This window comes from Rattus norvegicus, chromosome 3, assembly GCF_036323735.1.
Source record: "Rattus norvegicus strain BN/NHsdMcwi chromosome 3, GRCr8, whole genome shotgun sequence".
NCBI classification, from domain to species: domain Eukaryota; kingdom Metazoa; phylum Chordata; class Mammalia; order Rodentia; family Muridae; genus Rattus; species Rattus norvegicus.
In genome coordinates, this window is record NC_086021.1 from 183,808,676 (window position 1) to 183,826,975 (window position 18,300).

General features: G+C 48.3%; 1 protein-coding gene across 1 annotated transcript in view; it reads left to right on the forward strand.

Annotated features, from left to right (window-relative positions):
- Nucleotides 1-2,813: 2,813 nt before the first annotated feature.
- Nucleotides 2,814-18,300, forward strand: part of Zfp831 (zinc finger protein 831) — a 120,412-nt gene continuing 104,925 nt past the window's right edge. Inside the window, exon 1 of the mRNA XM_039104080.2 lies at nucleotides 2,814-3,686. The gene's annotated coding sequence lies outside the window, so the exon portion shown is untranslated. The remainder of the gene's footprint in view (nucleotides 3,687-18,300) is intronic.

The window sequence follows — 18,300 nt, forward strand, 5'->3', positions numbered from 1 at the left end:
GCTAACACCTGGCCCCTCCTTGTGCTCTTCAACACGGAGAGAGAGGCTCAGGGTCAGAGTCTCAGAGAGGGACTCTGAATACCAGATTCTAACAAGACTACTCTATTGCAATCATGGGTTTTAAATTTTTTATTTCTTTGTCTGTTCATGTTTGTGTATGTGAGTGCACATGTTGCCGTGTGTGGGAGGTCAGAGATCAACTTTTGATGTTGTTCCTCAGGCACTGTCCACATCTCTCATTGGCTTGTGACTCGTGGATTAGACTGGGCTGACTGCCAAGTAAGCCGGGAATTCATCTGTGTCCACTTCGCCAAGGCTGAGGTGACCAGCACGCCATCACAGTTGGGGCTCTAAGTCAGGTGTTTATGCTTGCTGGACAGGCCTTTAACGAACCCCTGAGCTTTCATAGTTCCCTAGTCATTTACCAGCCCACGTTTCCTTTCTCAGCGAGCATGGTGGAGGTTGCAATTTTCAGCCAACAAATGCTTGACTTGGATCTCTTTGGGATTCCTTTTTGATGTTTTGACTTTGTTCATCCCAACCAATTGTAACCGTTTGGGGATTTTGTTCCTAGCAAAGAACAAGCTTAGGGGACCCACTGCTTAATCAGCACTTGTCCCATGTTCCAACCAGGAGCACACATGTTCTAGAGAAACCTGCATGGCCGTGGAGCTCACGGGTTGGTTCTGGGTCTCCAACAACACACGAAGGCTGTGTAGCTCTGTTCTGAGGCCACATCGGGAACTTGGCTACCCACCCTTCCTCCGTTTCTCTTTCCGTTTCCCTCAGAAGTTCTTTCGTCCTTGTGCCCCAGGTGGGCTTGTCCGTGCCTTGCTGACCTAGGCCTGCCTAACTCTAGAGGGAGTGTACCTCTCGCTTTTTTCCCTCTACTTTTCTGGGCCTGATCCTTGAGTTGGAGGTCTTACAGAAGCGAGAGGCCAAGAATGCGGTATGGTATTCTCTGAGTATGCGCAGTAACCAGGATACCAGTCTGCCCTGTGGCTGCACAGTCTCCTCTGATTGGCTGTTAATAATTGCCACGTGCTACATGCCACGTGCCAAGCGCCGCTGTGAGTCTGGCTAGTTCTTGCCTTAAAAGAAAATTCTCAACCAAGGCCTGGCGCGTTAGCATTGTCGACATGACTGTTCGCCTCCTTCAGAACGAAGGTCAACAAATAATTTTCGGCTTTGTTTAAAGCCTTTTCAATGGAGTCTAGAAAATGCTCTAATTATGAGCGATTATCTGCTGAAGTGCTCGCAAGGATTTCTTAAGCCTCTCTAAGCTTTTCTATACCGGTTCACTCTGCTCACAGGGTTCAACCTGTCGGAGGTACTTAAGCAAGATGAGGCAGTTTTGTCTTTCCTTTCCCTTCCTCCCTTCTTCCTTCCTTCCCTCCTTTCTTTTTAATTGTGTACTTTAGTCTGTTTACCAGGAAGGCTGGCGCTCTCTTCTTTGGGTCTGAAGCAAGGCGATTTTATTCTCCAGCCTTTTCTATCCTATCCCCCGTGTGAGTGGAAGCTGTCAGAAGGAACTCAGACATCATGGTTACCTTCCAGAGTGCACAGAATGCTCATGTCTTTCTCATCTGCACCCCACAAGGATGTCCACTCAGCAACAGTGGTATTAGGGATTGGATCCTCTTGGTGGGGCCATCGTCTGCCCTGAAAGACATTCAGCAGCATCCCTAATCTCTACTCTTGGCCCCTTAGCTGTAACAATCAAAAGGATTCAGAACAAATTATCTGTAGTTGACAACGGTAGACTCAGACTGATCTGCATGAGGGAGAGGAACCCGGGTGAAGGGATGGGTCCTTAGGCCAGGGTGGGTCACCTCTTATCTTACACACACTTTTATCAACACAAACTAGCATCACCTGGGAAGAGGGAACCTTGAGCGAGGGATCGCCTCCATCAGATGGTTCTACAGGCTAGACTGTGGGACATTTTCTTTTGACAATTGATGTGGGAGGGGGTTTCATTCCTGGTCGGGTGGTCCTGGTTTCTATCCGAAATCAGGCTAAGCAAGCCATGGGGAGCAATCTGATAAGCGGCGCTCCCTGACAGTCTCTGCCTCGGCTCCTGCTTCCAGCTTCCTTCCTTGAACTCCTGCCCTCCTCTTCCCTTGATGGCAGACTGTGATCTGTAAAATGAAGTAAACTTTTCCTCCTCAAGCTGCTTTTGTTGGTGTTTATCAGGGCAATAGGAAGTAACTAATAGGATACCCTGCTTGTACTAAAGGCTTCGGACATCCTCCGGCTCACAGGGTGTCCCAGGATTTCCTCTCTCATCCTGCTGCACCAACATCTCCACCTTCTTTCCTCTGTCATTGTCATCGCAGCATGGATACCTCTGTCACCTAGAGCCACCTTGTTAGAATTTGGGCTTCAGGGTTCTGAGCTTCTGCCTTCTTGGAGGGCAGGCTATGGCATCGCATCTCCCAGGTCTTGGGCTGGGAGACCCTGGCAGGTAGCACTAAACTTGACAGTACCTTTCTGCCTCCAGTGGCCTCTGAGTTGTAGAAACGAAGCAGAAAGCCACCTGGAAGGGAGACGGGACATGTTAGTAGCTACCGGCAGTTGTGAGAGATTAGTCATCCACAGTTTGCTCTTGTTTGTGACAGAGCTGTAGTCTCAAGTTCATTAACAACTGTCTGTGGTATCAAGGGGAGAGTCCCAAACTAGGGAACCCTGAGCTGCCTCATTTGCCCTGGACCTCTCAGAATCTTACACATTCTGGAAATACCTAAACAGAGTAAAAGAAGCTTCTTTGTTGCAGGACTTTTCAGAGCCTTTATCTGCTGAGAACTATGGTTATTCCTGGACACAAGGTTACAGGACATTTCTCAAAGTGGTTTGAACACTGACTCTGTTTCATTTTCAAGAAGTAGCTCCTCCCACTGCTCGTAGGATGTCCTTCGGAAAGAGTGTCAGCTAGCAAAGACAATGTTTCTCATCTAGCTACTCACTGGCTTGTTCTAAGGTGTTTTTAAAGCTGGGAAAGACCACACACCTTCCAACTGGAATTTGAGAGAGACCTAGGAGGAGAGAGTGTGGCTTAATGAATAGACCTGAAGGTTTGGTGAACGTCTTACACACTGGCTCCTGTCTATACACAGTGGTGGTCATGGGGGTGGAATGGCTGGAGGAGATGGAGTTGCGAGAGGTCTGAGGGGCCATCAACTACCCTGACCTTCCTCCAGGGAAACCCTCAAGCAGAGGAGAAGGAGAAAGATTGTGGAGAGAAGGAAAGCAGAAGTTTCCATTTGTGCCCAATGGGTTTGTTTTTTTTTTTTTTATCTGTTTGCAAATGTTCAGTGTAATGGTTTGAAACCCAGCCGTGAGCTGCCGCCGCCCACACAAAGCTGCCGTGGTGCCGAGCTCCGGCAGGCAAGCCATCTCCCCTGTGTCGGCCATTACCCCGAACCCACACCAGGGCAGGCTGCTCACTACCCCCAGGGTGTCCCTCTGCCACCCCCCCACCGCCTCGGCACCCCCGACTCCCACCACCCTCCACACACACACCATCCTTCTTTTTTTAAATCTCCAGCACTCGGGTTTTCTCTAGAGGAGGCACAAAGAGAGAGCACAGATGGGACGAGCAGGCAGAACGCTCCTGCCTCATCGGAGCCACCAGCTTTCAGGAGAGCGCGGCAGCCCCCCCCTGCCTGTGGACTGACCACTGAAAGGTGAGAGAGGACTTTGTGATTTCTTTATGCACCTGGAGGTCTGGGGTGCAAGGCCAGGTGAAGGAAGGGCTCTGATGCTTATGCCTGGTCTCTCGTCTCCCAAGCATGATGGATGCCTCTTTCCAACACACGCAGTTTCTGACACAATCCCCCACTCAGGGGGCACACAAGAGCTCTGGAATCCAGGGGGTTCTGGTCCCCACCCCCAACCCCCATCTTCCAGCACAGTCTCCAAACCCTGCGGTGCGGGGCAATGTGTGAGCCTGCCTTCACCTTGACCTGTTGATTTCCGACCGAGGCTGCTGGCCTTCCTCCCCAGAGTGAGCAGTGACCCACACTTTGGGGGCCATATGGAATGGTCCAACATCCAAGGGGCTTTGGGAAACCTCTTTCCCTAGTGGCCCCAAGCCGGGTAATCAGAAGCAATCAGATCCAGCTGTCCAGCTAATCTGTATGAAATAGGCTTCCTTCCTTGCAGAAATCAACAAAGTTTAAAATAGATGGGACTGTAATCGGAAACGAAGCTATAGAGTTGTATGTGATGTAACGGGCAGGGGTATCCGCATGGAAAATCTGAAGTACAAATGACAGGATTTAGGACCATGGGAGCCAGGAAAAACAGTGATTTCTTTGCTTATTAAGCATGTTTGTGGGTCGGAGGGTAGCTGAGTGGGACCATCACTTCCGGAAGTGAGACCTCCCAACGCAAAGAAGAGAAGAACAACGAAGATGGGGAGAAAGAGGAGAGAGAGAAGGGAGCAAGGGGAAAGGAGAGGGGGAGAAAGGGAGATAGAGAGAGAGAGGGAGAGAAAGAGAGGGACTGAGGAAAAGAGAGAGCATAATATCTCGCACATGTAGAGAAGAAGCTGAGAGAAAGGCTCTGGATTCTGTGCAGTCAGAGATGAGTCAGTTGGCAAAAGCTCTATTTTTAGTTTTCCAGCTCTGTTCTTGCAGTTTGCCTGGCATTAATTAATGTCACAGGCATGTTCCACACAAGGTTCTGAGGGGCCTTGGCGTGCGTGCCACTCAGACTGGAGGTGTTGATCTTAAGCACGGATTCTCCACAAGGCCTTTCAGGCTGGTGTCCGACAAAAGCCTGTCCAGAATGTTCTGCCCTCTGCCCTTGGCCTCTCCGGGTGTATCCGTTAGTGTCTTGGCTCCAGCCCTTCATAGTCTGGCCATTGGCCAAGGGAGAACTGCAATTGTTATGCCTTGTTTTTCTTAAAGGAAAGGTTGTACAAGCTGAAATTAGTGTGTTGTTGGGGCCGGGGGTCGGGGGGATGTTGGGTCATGGCTTGGAATAAGAAAGAAAGGCCCTGGGGACACTTCTAATACTGCAGGAAGAGGGGTGCTGGCTTGAACAGGTCAGTTTTATCCACCTCCCCCTCAAAGCCTGCTTCAGTGTCAAGAGGTAAGTCTGTTCTTCTGAGGAACCACATCAGAGCAGGAGGTCCCTGGCGTGGAGCCATGTTTTCTGGGCAGAAGAGAGAGGCAGCGGGCAGGTTGAGCATAGGCAGAAGTAAGAATGGATGGGCAGAACGCATTCAGGGTCTGAGGTAACTGCCTCAGCGTATCAACATCATCACCAGACCGATGAGAACACGGGGATCTACCTACCATAGTCCTATCTGAAGAGACAAACCACCCTATGTTCTCTTCAGTGATCTAGAATATCCTCCCACAGGCGGGAGTAAGCCTGAACCACCCATGGCTATGTCTTACATCAATGGAGGCCAGCACACAGGTTTCAGCAGTGAATAAATGCTGTCCGGTTGGCCAATCCAAGACTAGGCCTTGAATGAACTCTTCAGAAAGGGGTGGAAGAAGTCCCGTAGTGCCCAGCAGCACCTGAGAGTTCTCTGTATAGTGAAGAAATTGGGAGTGTAGAGAGATTCTGACCATCATGGCCAGTTCGATATTCCCAGGCCCTGGGGAAGAATCTCTTGCCCTGAACTTCTGAAGCTTTTGTGGATAATGGGCAAAACAGAGGTTGTGCACCAGCAGGACACTGGCTGTGATGTGGCATTCAGATGGTTGTATCCAGGACTGTGAGCTATGCCATCGCGGGTTCACAGACCAGAGCGTGTTCTAGCCCCTACACACCCCAAGTTTCCTGGCCCCTTCTCTCAATCCTCCTCTGAAGTACCTTCGACCTAAGAGAAGGGGGCCAGATGGATGCTGTAGGTGGGGAACACCGTCCATGAGGGACAGATGTAGAGGACAGGTCTCCATTAGTTATGAAAGTCCCTGGTCCTTCCTAGGCTGGCCATACTTAACCACAGGTTAAGTTCCGTCTTGCCGTAGCCAAGGGGGAAGTGACTTTCAAGGCTCTGTTGGAGGTCTGGCCATAGCCATCAACAACCCATGAGAACCCCAGGGGTCTCCTCAGTGCCCTGGCTGCCTTGGATGCTTAGGGTTTAACCTTTCACACTGAAGCAGACCCACCATTGTCTCAGACTCCTCGGTAGAGACCTAAGTTCCCAAAGGAAGGTCTCATCAAGGTAGTGGGGGCAGGGAAAAGCGATGCCTTATGTTACTTCATCTTTGCAACTTGCCAAGGGTGGGGGCCTGCCCAGCACTACTTTATGGGGAAGAATGTGGGATCCGGTGTTTTAATCTTTGGATTTTTATCCGTGATATATCCTCTGGCCTTCACACACTTTCTCCTCTGCACAAATCTTGAAAGAAATTGTTGCTCTTGGGTGAGGCACATGTTTTCTAGCAGTGTCCCTGTTCCCCAGGGCAACAAGCCTGCCAAAGCCCTGAGGTGCAGAGCTGACACTCTCCCTAGTCGCACTCATGGCTTGCACACGAGTTCCGTGGGTGCTCACTTACCTTTCCTGGCTCTTAGGTAGCCTAGGATGGTCTGGAACTTGCCATGTAGTTGAGCATCACCTAGACGTGCTGATCTTCCTGCTTCCACCTTCTGGTGTTGGGGTGACAGGTATGCTACACAGTCTGTAGGTCACAGATCTAGGGCCTTGTGCATGCTAGACAAGTACTTTACCAACTGAGCCACACTCTGACCCCTGGCTCCTTCGCTAGTGTTTGTGTGTAGCAGGTACAGCTAGGGCTTGAACCGAGATGCTGAGCTCTGCCCCGTCCTGCATCCAGCTTAGATAAAGACTGTGATCGAGTCAGTCTAGCATCCTACCGGACGTGAACCAGGGAAACCACACCAAAGGCTGACCGAGAGCTTTGTAGGCAACCACGAGGTTGGATTCCTGCTCCAGTCCCTGGACTGAGACAGCCTGGCCCAGATGCAGCCCCCTTCCACCGTACCTCCCGCTCCAAGCTGTAGCCCCTGCCACGGCTTGCCTCTTCCTCTGCGACCTGCCACAGGCCTCACATCCTGTGACGAGGCCCTAGAAACCAGCTCTGTTGATGAAAACACGCGTGCTCATCACCACAGGAAGCGTGGCCTCACGTTCACAGTGATAACCGCCCAGTCTTCACAGAGAGTGGAGGGGAGCACAGTCTAGCTTTGTACCTAGATTAGGAAGCACATGTTCTCCCCCTCCCCCTCGGCAGTTCTCAATTCGCCTCACATGAAGCCTCCTGCCCCCCTGCTTCCTATCCCAGAGTAGGAAGCAGGACATTTGGGAAACAGAGACCATGTCCCCCAGAGCTTTGTAAGAACGGTAAGAAAACAGGATATTAGTAATGACAGGAGCCCCCTGGCCTCAGCCCCAGGTAAGGTGTTTAGATAAAAATCTAGGACACCCGGCTAAATTTTGAATTTCAATTAAACAGTGACTATTGTCTTGATACAAGGAGGCTGTGTAGAAGGAGTTCTTTCTAAAATACCTCTCAACAGTTCGCAGGAAATGCAAATGTAACTAAGAGTCCTGTAGCTTCAAGTTTGTGACAAATAGTCACTGAGGCCTAGGGAACCTACTTCTTCACCCAGAGGCAATTCTCGGCCCTGTGATACAAATAAAGAGTTTTCTACATGTAAGCAATACTTCACTCTGGACATTTTATGTCAGGTGATTTTGTATGGAGCTGTCTCGGTATACGTTGTCCGGGGAGAAACTGAGGCTGAGAGGTTGTGTGAATCGCTGGAGTGATCTGATCTGATCTGCCAGCTCCCAGCCTGTCTCCATGCATAGTACTCACAGGCAGTGGGTGGGTGAGCGGCGCCAACTTGAGAGAGGCAGTAATAACAGGTTAGCTTGGGAAAGCTCTGTGCAGAGATGGGAAGGGTTGTGTCAACACATGCAAATTATATGCAAATACACTTGGCCCTCCTGGCAGGCTCACCTAGGTGGGAGATCCATAAGCACAGTCCCCAGTTGTCCATGGGCTTCAGTCAGGGGCAAGGGTAGCAGGTTGATGGCTGCCGGCGTTCTCGGCGCACGTGGGCTGGGGTGAATGCACACACGTGTTCTCGTGTTCTCTCTGCACGGATGCGGATATGAGGAGGCTGGTGTGGAGGTGGATGCAAGAGGTTGTGGGGCGTGGAGATGTGTGCGTGACCTGCCACCTTGATCTATGTGTTCCCAGCAAGGCACAGGGCTCCTGTCTCCTCGGATAACCTCCCCCAAAGCTCTGGTGCTGCTCTATGGAAAGAAGGAAGCATCATCTTGCAACTGTCTACTGAGATGCCCTAGGGCCAGAGAGAAGTCTCGGAGAAAGTCCTAACCCCACAACACTACCATTAGCATTGATGGGATAATGCTATGTACTAAATTATCCAGGCCTGGGGATTGGGTTGCCCTAAGAGAATACAGTGGGCCTGGGGTAGGTAGAGTCACTTGATCATATTTAGTGGCATAGTAAGCAGAGAATCAATTCCAGTACTGCTCGATGATTTGGCCAGGTATCACCCATGGGAGAGCAGGCGAGTGAGACATACTGCATCCTGGTATGGATTCCTCACAGGAAGAAGGTTCCATGGGAGTTTTACATTAGTTGTGACAAAAGTTCTGCACTTCTAGAGTTAGCAGGGCTGGCTTCCTGTTCTCACTGATGTTATGTGCTGGGAGGTATTCTCCTGGGCAGGAGGCTGGGCTGAGGAGACACCCAGGAGAGAAGCCTTCCTGACTGTTCCTGGCAGTATGAGGGGAAGGTCTCCACCAAAGGTCAAGCTTACTTTTTTGAAAGTAAGAAAATGGGCCATGAAACCTGAACCTACAATCGTCCTTGCTGATTCTTTGCTGGCTGGTTTAGGGCAAGGGACTTCATGGCCGTGGGCTTCCTGCCTTCATTTGTGAAGTGGTATATTTGGTAAGGTGCTCCTGTCCCATGTTGCTTAGAGGTCTCATAGTCATATCATTAGCTGATCATACTTACCACTGTAGAGATAAAAAGGGAGTCTCTCTCCTTTGAAGATCTTAGAGTTCTACGAACAAATTTAAGCCCACTGCAAAACAAGACAGGAAAGGATTCATCCAGGAGGCTATCACAGATTAGATGTTGGTAGAGTTTGGGGTATGGAAAGACTCCTAGCTGGAAGAGGTTCCTTAGGGCCTTGAGGAGGCGGCCCTTGGGTTCCACTGTGTGTGGGGGATAGGCTTTGACTATGTGAACTAAGGAAAGGATGGTAATTCCAAGTAGAAGGGGCAGCATACAATAGCTATGAAGGAGAATGTGTAAGAGGAGAAACCACTTTTGACTGGAAGGTCCACTTACCCATTCAGCCACCCATTTACCCATATATCTATTCAGTTACCTATCCACCTAACCACTCATCCATTTATCTAGCCACCCCATCATCCCCTCATCCAACCATCCACCATTTACATGCCTATCTCGCATCCATCCAACCATCCACTCATCCATCTATCATCCATCCATCCATCCATCCATCCACCCACCTTTCTACTCATGCATCTACTCATCCATCTACCCACCACCACATCCACTTCTGGCCATGACTGTGGAATGGGTAAGAGAATGATGCTGTCCCATGGGAACTAAGGAACAACACATTTAATAATCACCATGGTGGTGAGAACTTGGGGGTCTGATATGGCTGAAGGAGCAGCTAGAGCAGCAGGTTCTCAACCTATGGGTCATGACCCCTTTGAGGGGGGGGTCAACAATCAGATACCCCGAATGTCAGATATTTACACTACAACTCATATCAATAGAAAATTACAGTTATGAAGTAGCATTGAGGTAATTTTACAGTTGGGGTCACCACAACACGAGGAACTGTATTAGAGTGTCACAGGGTTAGGAAGACTGAGAACCGCTGACTCGGGACTTTCGTAAAGATGTGAAAGGTCAGCAAGAGACTGCGAGGGATGGGAAGAGCATTCCAGGCCATGAGTGTGGCTCCCTGGGGACTCTGACACAGGCAGGAGTTCAAGAAGCTAGAGGCCAGAATGTGGCTTTGCCGTAGATGACAAGAAATAGGGATGGGGGGGGGCGGGTCAAGTGGAAGGAGCAAACATAGGACCTTGTAGACCAGGAGACATCTCTATGCCTTGTAGACCAGAGCAACAGAGCTATTGATTTTTTTCCCAGGGTAGAGATGTAACATGTGTTTGAACATGTGTTTCTCTTTGCCTCTGAGGGGAGAGGCAGGTGCCCTGAACACTTTGACCAAAACCTCACTTGGCTCCCAGCACCGTTCTCAGCCTGGTGTCCTCAGACTCAATAGACATCGTCTCAGACCAAATCTGTTTCTAAGCTCTAAGTCCCACTTGGCTCTGTGCTGTCTTTGCCTCAGAGAACACGTGTATTGGCTCTGGCCACCTAGCTCTGAGTTTGTTCTATTTGAGCCAAATCTCAAGGAACTTCACCTCAAGGGAACAAGAAGTCTACAAGATGCGAAACATGCTCAAGACCTACTGCCTGGCTTTCAGGAAGGTCAGAGGCAGATTTTAGTCTGACCCTCTCTGCTGGGCTGGGTGTATCCTCATGGGGTGAATCCCTGAGGAGTGAGAGGCTTGGCAGAAGCTGCGGATTGCTTCATGGAGAGTGGCCACTAAGGCATCTAAGGTGAAAAACTTACTTGTGCTACACTGGCTGGCTTGTCTAGGTCTCCCACAGCCAAGATCTCTGGTCATGAGACTGAAAGAGTGAGCTTGCTTCTCCCCTGGGTCATCAGCATATCTTAGAAAGTGCCAGGCAATGATGGTAGATGTACTCCTGATCTCCAGGTCAAGGACAGGGCCAGACGAGACTTTGGCTATTATGGTCTTGGAGCGCAAATTTTTTGTTTGTTGTTTGTTCCTTTTGCTTTGGTGGTAGTGAACTCTCTTAGAGAAAGCCACAGGCATTCTTCATTGCCAGTATAGCTTGGGTTTCCCTGAGCAATCGTTCACCGTGTGCCCACTTGGAATTACGTGACACAAGCCCCATGTTTGTCCACATTGTTAAGGAATGCGTGGTTTGATGAGAGAGGCTTGACCTAAGGTTTCAAGGGTTCAGAATGTGCCCGGGGCTATGAGACCCTAGAGGCAGATGGATGTGACTCTCCATGCCTCTTGGCTGCGTCAGGCCTTATAGAAGGGACATCTGGGACCTGGATCTGTTTTTCTCACTTCAGGGAGAGGAAACAGATGCATCCAGAAATTGGAATGTCTCCAAAGATACCCAACATACATTTCCACACACCCTGGTGAACTCTATAGAATGCACACGTAGCCCTACGGGAAATGGGACTCAGGCAATCAACCTCCGAGCTGTTCTCTGGACAGCAGACTAAGAACTACAAACAGAGACTCCAAGACTCTAGTTCTTTGTCTCTTGAGCACTGTGAAGAAGCAGGTCCACCTCTACCCTCCAGGAGATCTGCTGTCTGCTCATCCCTTAGAAACTCCACATGTCTGTTCTTCCTCCTTTTGTCCTGACCTGGGCTTTTCTCTCAACTCTTCCTCCAACTCCATACCAAGGCCTGTGCTACTTGGCAGACCACGTCTCCTTTCCCCTTGGGAATTTTGTATCACTTGTCCCCTGCACAGCCTCTGGCTTCTCCCGGCACTATCTCATTGGCCTTTCGTTGGCTTTTGTGACTTGCAAGCAAAAGGCCATCTCAAGGATTCTGTGTTTCTGTCTTTTTTGCTTTTGTTCCCATATGTCTGTGGTTGGGCCTCCTATGGGGTCATCTCAAGCTCTCTATGTTTGCTCTCTTCTCTATCTTTGTCCCCAGATGTCTGTGGCTTGGCTCCCTGTATCCCAGGTTCACTTGTGAGGGTCTCGCTGTGCTAACAGCTTCTTACAGCTCCATTTCTCGCTCCCACACATTCATTACCACCAGGGTTTATTCGATTTAACATACTTTCTCGTTTATGGACGTCTCTGCCAGACTGTCAGTCACCTGTAAGCAAGACCAACCCATCTTCTTCTCCATAGGTCATCTGGCTGCAAGGAAGCCTAGGGCTAAGTTCGGTTCTCCACCTGCATTTGTTGAGCTTTGCATGACGGTTGAATGGGACTTGCCGGGTACCTGGAAGAGTCCCTCGTGGCTCTTTTGATTAGAGGCTGTCGGTTCAGTATTTTTCGTTCATTATCGCTCTCCTCCAATTATCCTGATTACAATGCAGCACACAAAAGATGGCAGATGAGTGGGACAAAGACAAAAGAGTCCCTGGCAGAGGGAAGGAATAGAACAAATTGGAAAAAGTCGGAACCTCTTTTAGCCACAGGGAGGTGGGCCATGCTGGGCACATAATACACTGATTTTTTTTTTTTAAATCTGCAAACTCCTGTGTGTGTCTCTGTCTGCGTGTGTGCTGAGAACACATTTGTCTGAACAGAAGCAATGCAATAGTGGGGTGTGGGCCACGGTTGAGGGTCCGGTGAGAGGCGGGGCGGTTTCCATGTGTTCATTATCTGGTCATGTTTCTCCTCTGCTCTGTGACCTAAGATGAGAAGACGGCAAGTTGGTTTGAGAGCAGATGCTAAATCTGACTGGAAAATGAAGGGAAGCTTCAGAAAAGAATTGGGTCCTACAGCAGTATCTGCCTTAACTGTTAAAGGAAGGATGGTGCTGGACTGAAGCTTGACCTTGCTTGACTGACCCCAAAGCCCTGTTGGCGCTTGATTCTAGATTCCTCTCACGTTCTTGGAATAAGAGTTGAGTTACCTTGAGAGGAGGGGCCATTCTCTATATACAGGGCTTGACTTGAACGACGTGGAGGAGGGCCTTCATGGGCTATGAGAGATGACTGTCTCAGGGAGGAATTTCATTATTTTTCTGAATTCTCAGCGCTGAGAATTCGAGTCCCTAGAAAAGCAGGATACACTGGATAACTTGGGGCATAAGGTAGAAGAAGGTTCTACACATGTGGAGTCTTCACACCGTTAAGGTGATTGGAACATCTACCACCTTCTGAAGTTCCCTCTGGCATCGTCTGTCTAAGTGACATTGGTAGTAAGGAAACTTACCTTAGCCTAACCTAACTTACCTTACCTAAGAACGTCTCCATGGGGACTAACGGTCTGTTAGCTATAGTGGCCATCTTGTATAGATCTCTGGAATGCAGTTGGAATGGTTAATATTGATATCAAATCCAAGCATCTCGAATCACCTACAGGGGTGGCATCTGGGCATCTAGGTGGGGTTTATTGAATGGGAAGACCACTGAGTGTGGGTGATAGCATTCCATGGCCTGGGGTCTTGGCTGGGACAAAACAGAGAAAGCAAGCTGAGTGCACGTGTGCACTGTTCTCTGCTGTCTGGCTTGAGCCCGATGTAAGGGATCAGCTGCTTGAAGCTGCCACCAGCGTGACTTTCCACCGTGATGGGCCATACCGTAGACTGAAATAATTAGGTTGCTTTTGCCAGGGTATTTTGCCGTAGAAACAGGACAAGTCACTAACTGATAGAATTTCCCTCCCTTTGGCCATTTCCTCGACCCTCCCACCTCACCACCATTCAACTCTGCTTGGACAAGCCTCTTGCATTACCCATGCCATAGGACGCAGGACTTCCTGGTCTTTATGCCTGGCTTGTTTTCCTTTTTTTTTTTTTTTTTTTTTTTTATTTAGAGAATACTTTATTAGTTTTTGTAATCAAACCCACGTAGATAAGACCTTACATATTTAATACAGTGCGTTACCCCTGTACAAATGGAAAAAACTTAAGTTCAACATTTCTAGACCAATATGGCTGTTAATTTCTGTACAGTGCCAACTCAACACAGTAAACGGGGATACTTTTTTCCAAAGTTGACAGCACAGCTAAAGTTTCCAAAAATTCAAATTATATATCTGTATATATATATTTATATTTATATAAAAAGACCAATAATAGCAGTGTGTTATGCATCAACAGCAGCAACAGCTTTTCCAGGTTCTGCAGTCATCTGAACAAAACTGTAGAGACATCCAGCACACTCCATTAAAAAAAAAAAAAAAAGTAAAAAAACAAAACCCCAGAAAACAGCACAGTTCTGTTACTCTTGTGGTACCTGGAACCATTTTTTTTTTTAAATTAGCTTCTCAATCATCATCTGGAAAGAAAACATTCTGAGCACTGGCTTGTTTTCCTTAGCATGGTGCCGTCAGGGTCTGTGTTGATGTGGAGGCCAGGGCAACTTCTGGTTTTTTTTTTTTTTTTTTTTGGTTCTTTTTTTTTTTCGGAGCTGGGCACCGAACCCAGGGCCTACTTCTGGTTTTTAAAGACTGTTTTTTTTTTTTTTAATATTTCCAGAAGGTACTTTTAATGAAGAATAAAAATATATAAAAATAAAAACAAAGTTCTAGTAGGAGTCAGCTGGTGAGCCCCATACTATGTTTAGGGAAGAGACAGGCTGAGGTCATACTATGCTTAGAAAAGATATGGGCTGAGGTCATACTATGTTTAAGGAGGAGACAGGCTGAGGTCATACTATGTTTAAGAAAGAGACAGGCTGAGGTCATACTATAAGGAAGAGACAGATTGAGGTCATACTATGCTTAGAGAAGAGATAGGCTGAGGTCACACTATGTTTAAGGAAGAGACAGGCTGAGGTCACACTATGCTTAGAGAAGAGATAGGCTGAGGTCACACTATGTTTAAGGAAGAGACAGGCTGAGGTCACACTATGCTTAGAGAAGAGACAGGCTGAGGTCACACTATGTTTAAGGAAGAGACAGGCTGAGGTCACACTATGCTTAGAGAAGAGATAGGCTGAGGTCACACTATGTTTAAGGAAGAGACAGGCTGAGGTCACACTATGTTTAAGAAAGAGACAGGCTGAGGTCATACTATCAGGAAGAGACAGATTGAGGTCATACTATGCTTAGAGAAGAGATAGGCTGAGGTCACACTATGTTTAAGGAAGAGACAGGCTGAGGTCACACTATGCTTAGAGAAGAGATAGGCTGAGGTCACACTATGTTTAAGGAAGAGACAGGCTGAGGTCACACTATGCTTAGAGAAGAGATAGGCTGAGGTCACACTATGTTTAAGGAAGAGACAGGCTGAGGTCACACTATGCTTAGAGAAGAGATAGGCTGAGGTCACACTATGTTTAAGGAAGAGACAGGCTGAGGTCACACTATGTTTAAGAAAGAGACAGGCTGAGGTCATACTATAAGGAAGAGACAGATTGAGGTCATACTATGCTTAGAGAAGAGATAGGCTGAGGTCACACTATGTTTAAGGAAGAGACAGGCTGAGGTCACACTATGCTTAGAGAAGAGACAGGCTGAGGTCACACTATGTTTAAGGAGGAGACAGGCTGAGGTCACACTATGCTTAGAGAAGAGATAGGCTGAGGTCACACTATGTTTAAGGAAGAGACAGGCTGAGGTCACACTATGCTTAGAGAAGAGATAGGCTGAGGTCACACTATGTTTAAGGAGGAGACAGGCTGAGGTCACACTATGCTTAGAGAAGAGATAGGCTGAGGTCACACTATGTTTAAGGAAGAGACAGGCTGAGGTCACACTATGCTTAGAGAAGAGATAGGCTGAGTTTATACTGACGCTTCCCTTTTTGGGGGAATGTGAGTTTTAGCTTAGGAACCAAACTGAACAGCTTTTGATCTGAGTTCTGCTTCTTTCCAAAAATGGGTTTGAAGGGAGTCAGGATAAGAACCCAGACAATCGGAAGTAGTCCACAAGGAGGGCTCAAGAGACCACAAATCAAAGTTCCAAGGATGGGCAAGACCTCCCAGACTAGCCTTGGATTCAAGGACCAGTTGTCAGTTGTTTCACAAGGACAAGAGTCATCTTGGCTTATAGAAATGGCTGGCTGAGGCTAACACACAAATCTGTGTTTTGATCTGTTTATTGGAATGTTTAAACATAACTGCTTTCTTTTATAAATATGCCCAACCGGCACCGATTAGCCAGCCTCCCCACCCCACCACGGCAGGTGTGGCAGGGTCTTACCCAGCCATATTGTTCTCCATCTGGACTGATGAAAAAGAAAAAGAAAAAAGAAAACAATCCCATACTTAGGAAGCTCTGGGAACATAAGGAGAGGGAGCAAGCTTTTGTTCGTTTGTTTGGTTTTGCTGAAATGTATTGTTTTTTTTTTCCTCCCTTCTTTCTGGCCTCAAAAACATTTAATCTACCAAACAGTAGGGGATGCCAACAAAATCACTTCCGGTGCTGAAAGAGACAACTTGGTTTTACACTCTGTGATTAGAAATGGGGGAGCCAAGAGCTCAGGAGCCTCGTCCCAGCTTCCTGAACAGAGACGCAATCTTAGGGAAATAAACTCTCTGCTTTCCCGTGGTGTTTCAGCTGCCACTTTCATTGCGGGTGGCACTGTGTGCACACAGCCCACAGTGATAGTTTGGGCAATTACCTGCAGAAGAACATTGCTGTACCAGCCCTGGGAGGTGTCCAGTGTTCCTTTCCCCCAGAGCATCAGCCCCAGCCTTCTTGATGGTGTTAACTCTGCCATCGTGAAGGGAACTGTCCTGAAATGAGCCCTGGGGGCATTTATTTCCCAAACAGACTTGACTGCCCAGGGATGGGATGGGGCTGCAGTTCAGAGGAGGTGAGCAGGTGCATGGAGGTGTAGCTGTTTTTGGGGAGTCAGAAGGATCCTCTCTTTTGAGGTTCTGACTATTCTGGGCTCACTGAGGCTCTGTGTATCGCTGTGGAGTGTTCACTTCTCTGCCGTCAGGCATCGCTGTATCTGCAGGGATTTGGGACTAGAGGAAACAGCCACTTAGTTGTTGGATGTGTGGACAGTCACAGCTGTGCAAGCCTAGGCTGACATCTCCCACTACGGGTCTGCAAAGCCCTGTGGGTACTTGGTAAATTTTCCTTTTTTTGTTTTTACTACATTTTTCTTTGTAACTTTAGAAGGGACTCCTACTAATAACAGTAATAGTTATTGTTGTTAACAAGCACACTGACGAATATAGAAATTGCTCTTGTCTTTGAATAAATCCTTTATTTGGAATTGTTTTAGACTTACGGAAAACTTGCAGACTTATCACAGCTGTCCTTATTCTCTTTGATACGCTGACCTTCAGGCAACATTGGCCATGACTGAAACACACAGGCTGAAGCCCAGCCTCCTCGTGTGTGCCCCCAAGCCTTGCTGGATACCACCCACTGGTTCTTGCTCCAAGCTGGCATTGGTGGTATCTTTTACTATACAACTTTTTAAAAGACGTGCGATACTTAGGGCTGGGGAGAGATGGCTAAGCGGATAAAGTGATTGACATCTGGAGTGCAAAGGCCTGAGTTTAGATCTGCAGCACCCATGCAAAAGGCCAGGCAAGGTCTCCCTGTAATGTCAGGGAGACCAACAGATCCCTAGAACTTGCTGACCAGTCAGTCTGGTGGCCTCCATGATCTCCAGGTTCGGCGAGAGACCCTGTCTCAAAAATATACAAGACACAGAGCTACTGAAGAAGATACACAATGTCAACTTTTGTCATACACGAAAATGAGTTCCTATTTGCATATGCAGATGTGCTCCTATTTGCATATGCAAACGCATGGGTTCCTCCACAAAGGCACACAACACAGAAGTTGTGGAGTGTTTTTTATGTATATTACAAAAATAAATTATTTTAAAGTACAGCTTGGGACGAATGGAATGCTAAAAGCGCGACCGTAGCGTGACTGTAGGTGCCACATGTACAAAGGAGATACCACAGACCAAACGTGAACAGTGTGAGCAGTGGGACACTGATTTCTTCCACAGACTCACGGGGAAGCTGATTTACCTCAGTGCTACTGCATGCTTTTTTTGGAGCCGTGTCCTTGCTGGGGTGGGGTGGGGCTCGCAGCACAGCATCCCCTCAGTGGGCTGCTTAGGACCTGGACCCTGGCGAAGGGAGCTATGGAAGCAGAGGATGGGAGAAAGGAGAGAAATCTCAAGAGGAACAGGGTTTCCATTTTGATTATTCAGCTGACCCTTGACCCTTGTTATCACAGGCAATCAAAAACTGCCTGGATTCATCATGCTTGAAATAAAAACATCATTTAGGTGGCCGGACTACATGCGGACAGGTAATTGCATGCGGTGCTGGTCCAATTACAGTTCTAGAGATGCCCTTTTCTGTGTGCCCGGTGAACAGCAGCCCACAGCGCGGGCTCACACACCTGTGGAGTGCTCCTCCTCAGAGACATGCCAAAGGTGCAGCCTGGTTTCTCACCACAATGGTGGTGATTAGCACCTGTCTTTGACACTGGAAGGAACCCTGCAAAGATTATGAGGGAGACCAGCCTCCAGCTCCCCTTGAAGCCCTGGTATATGTGT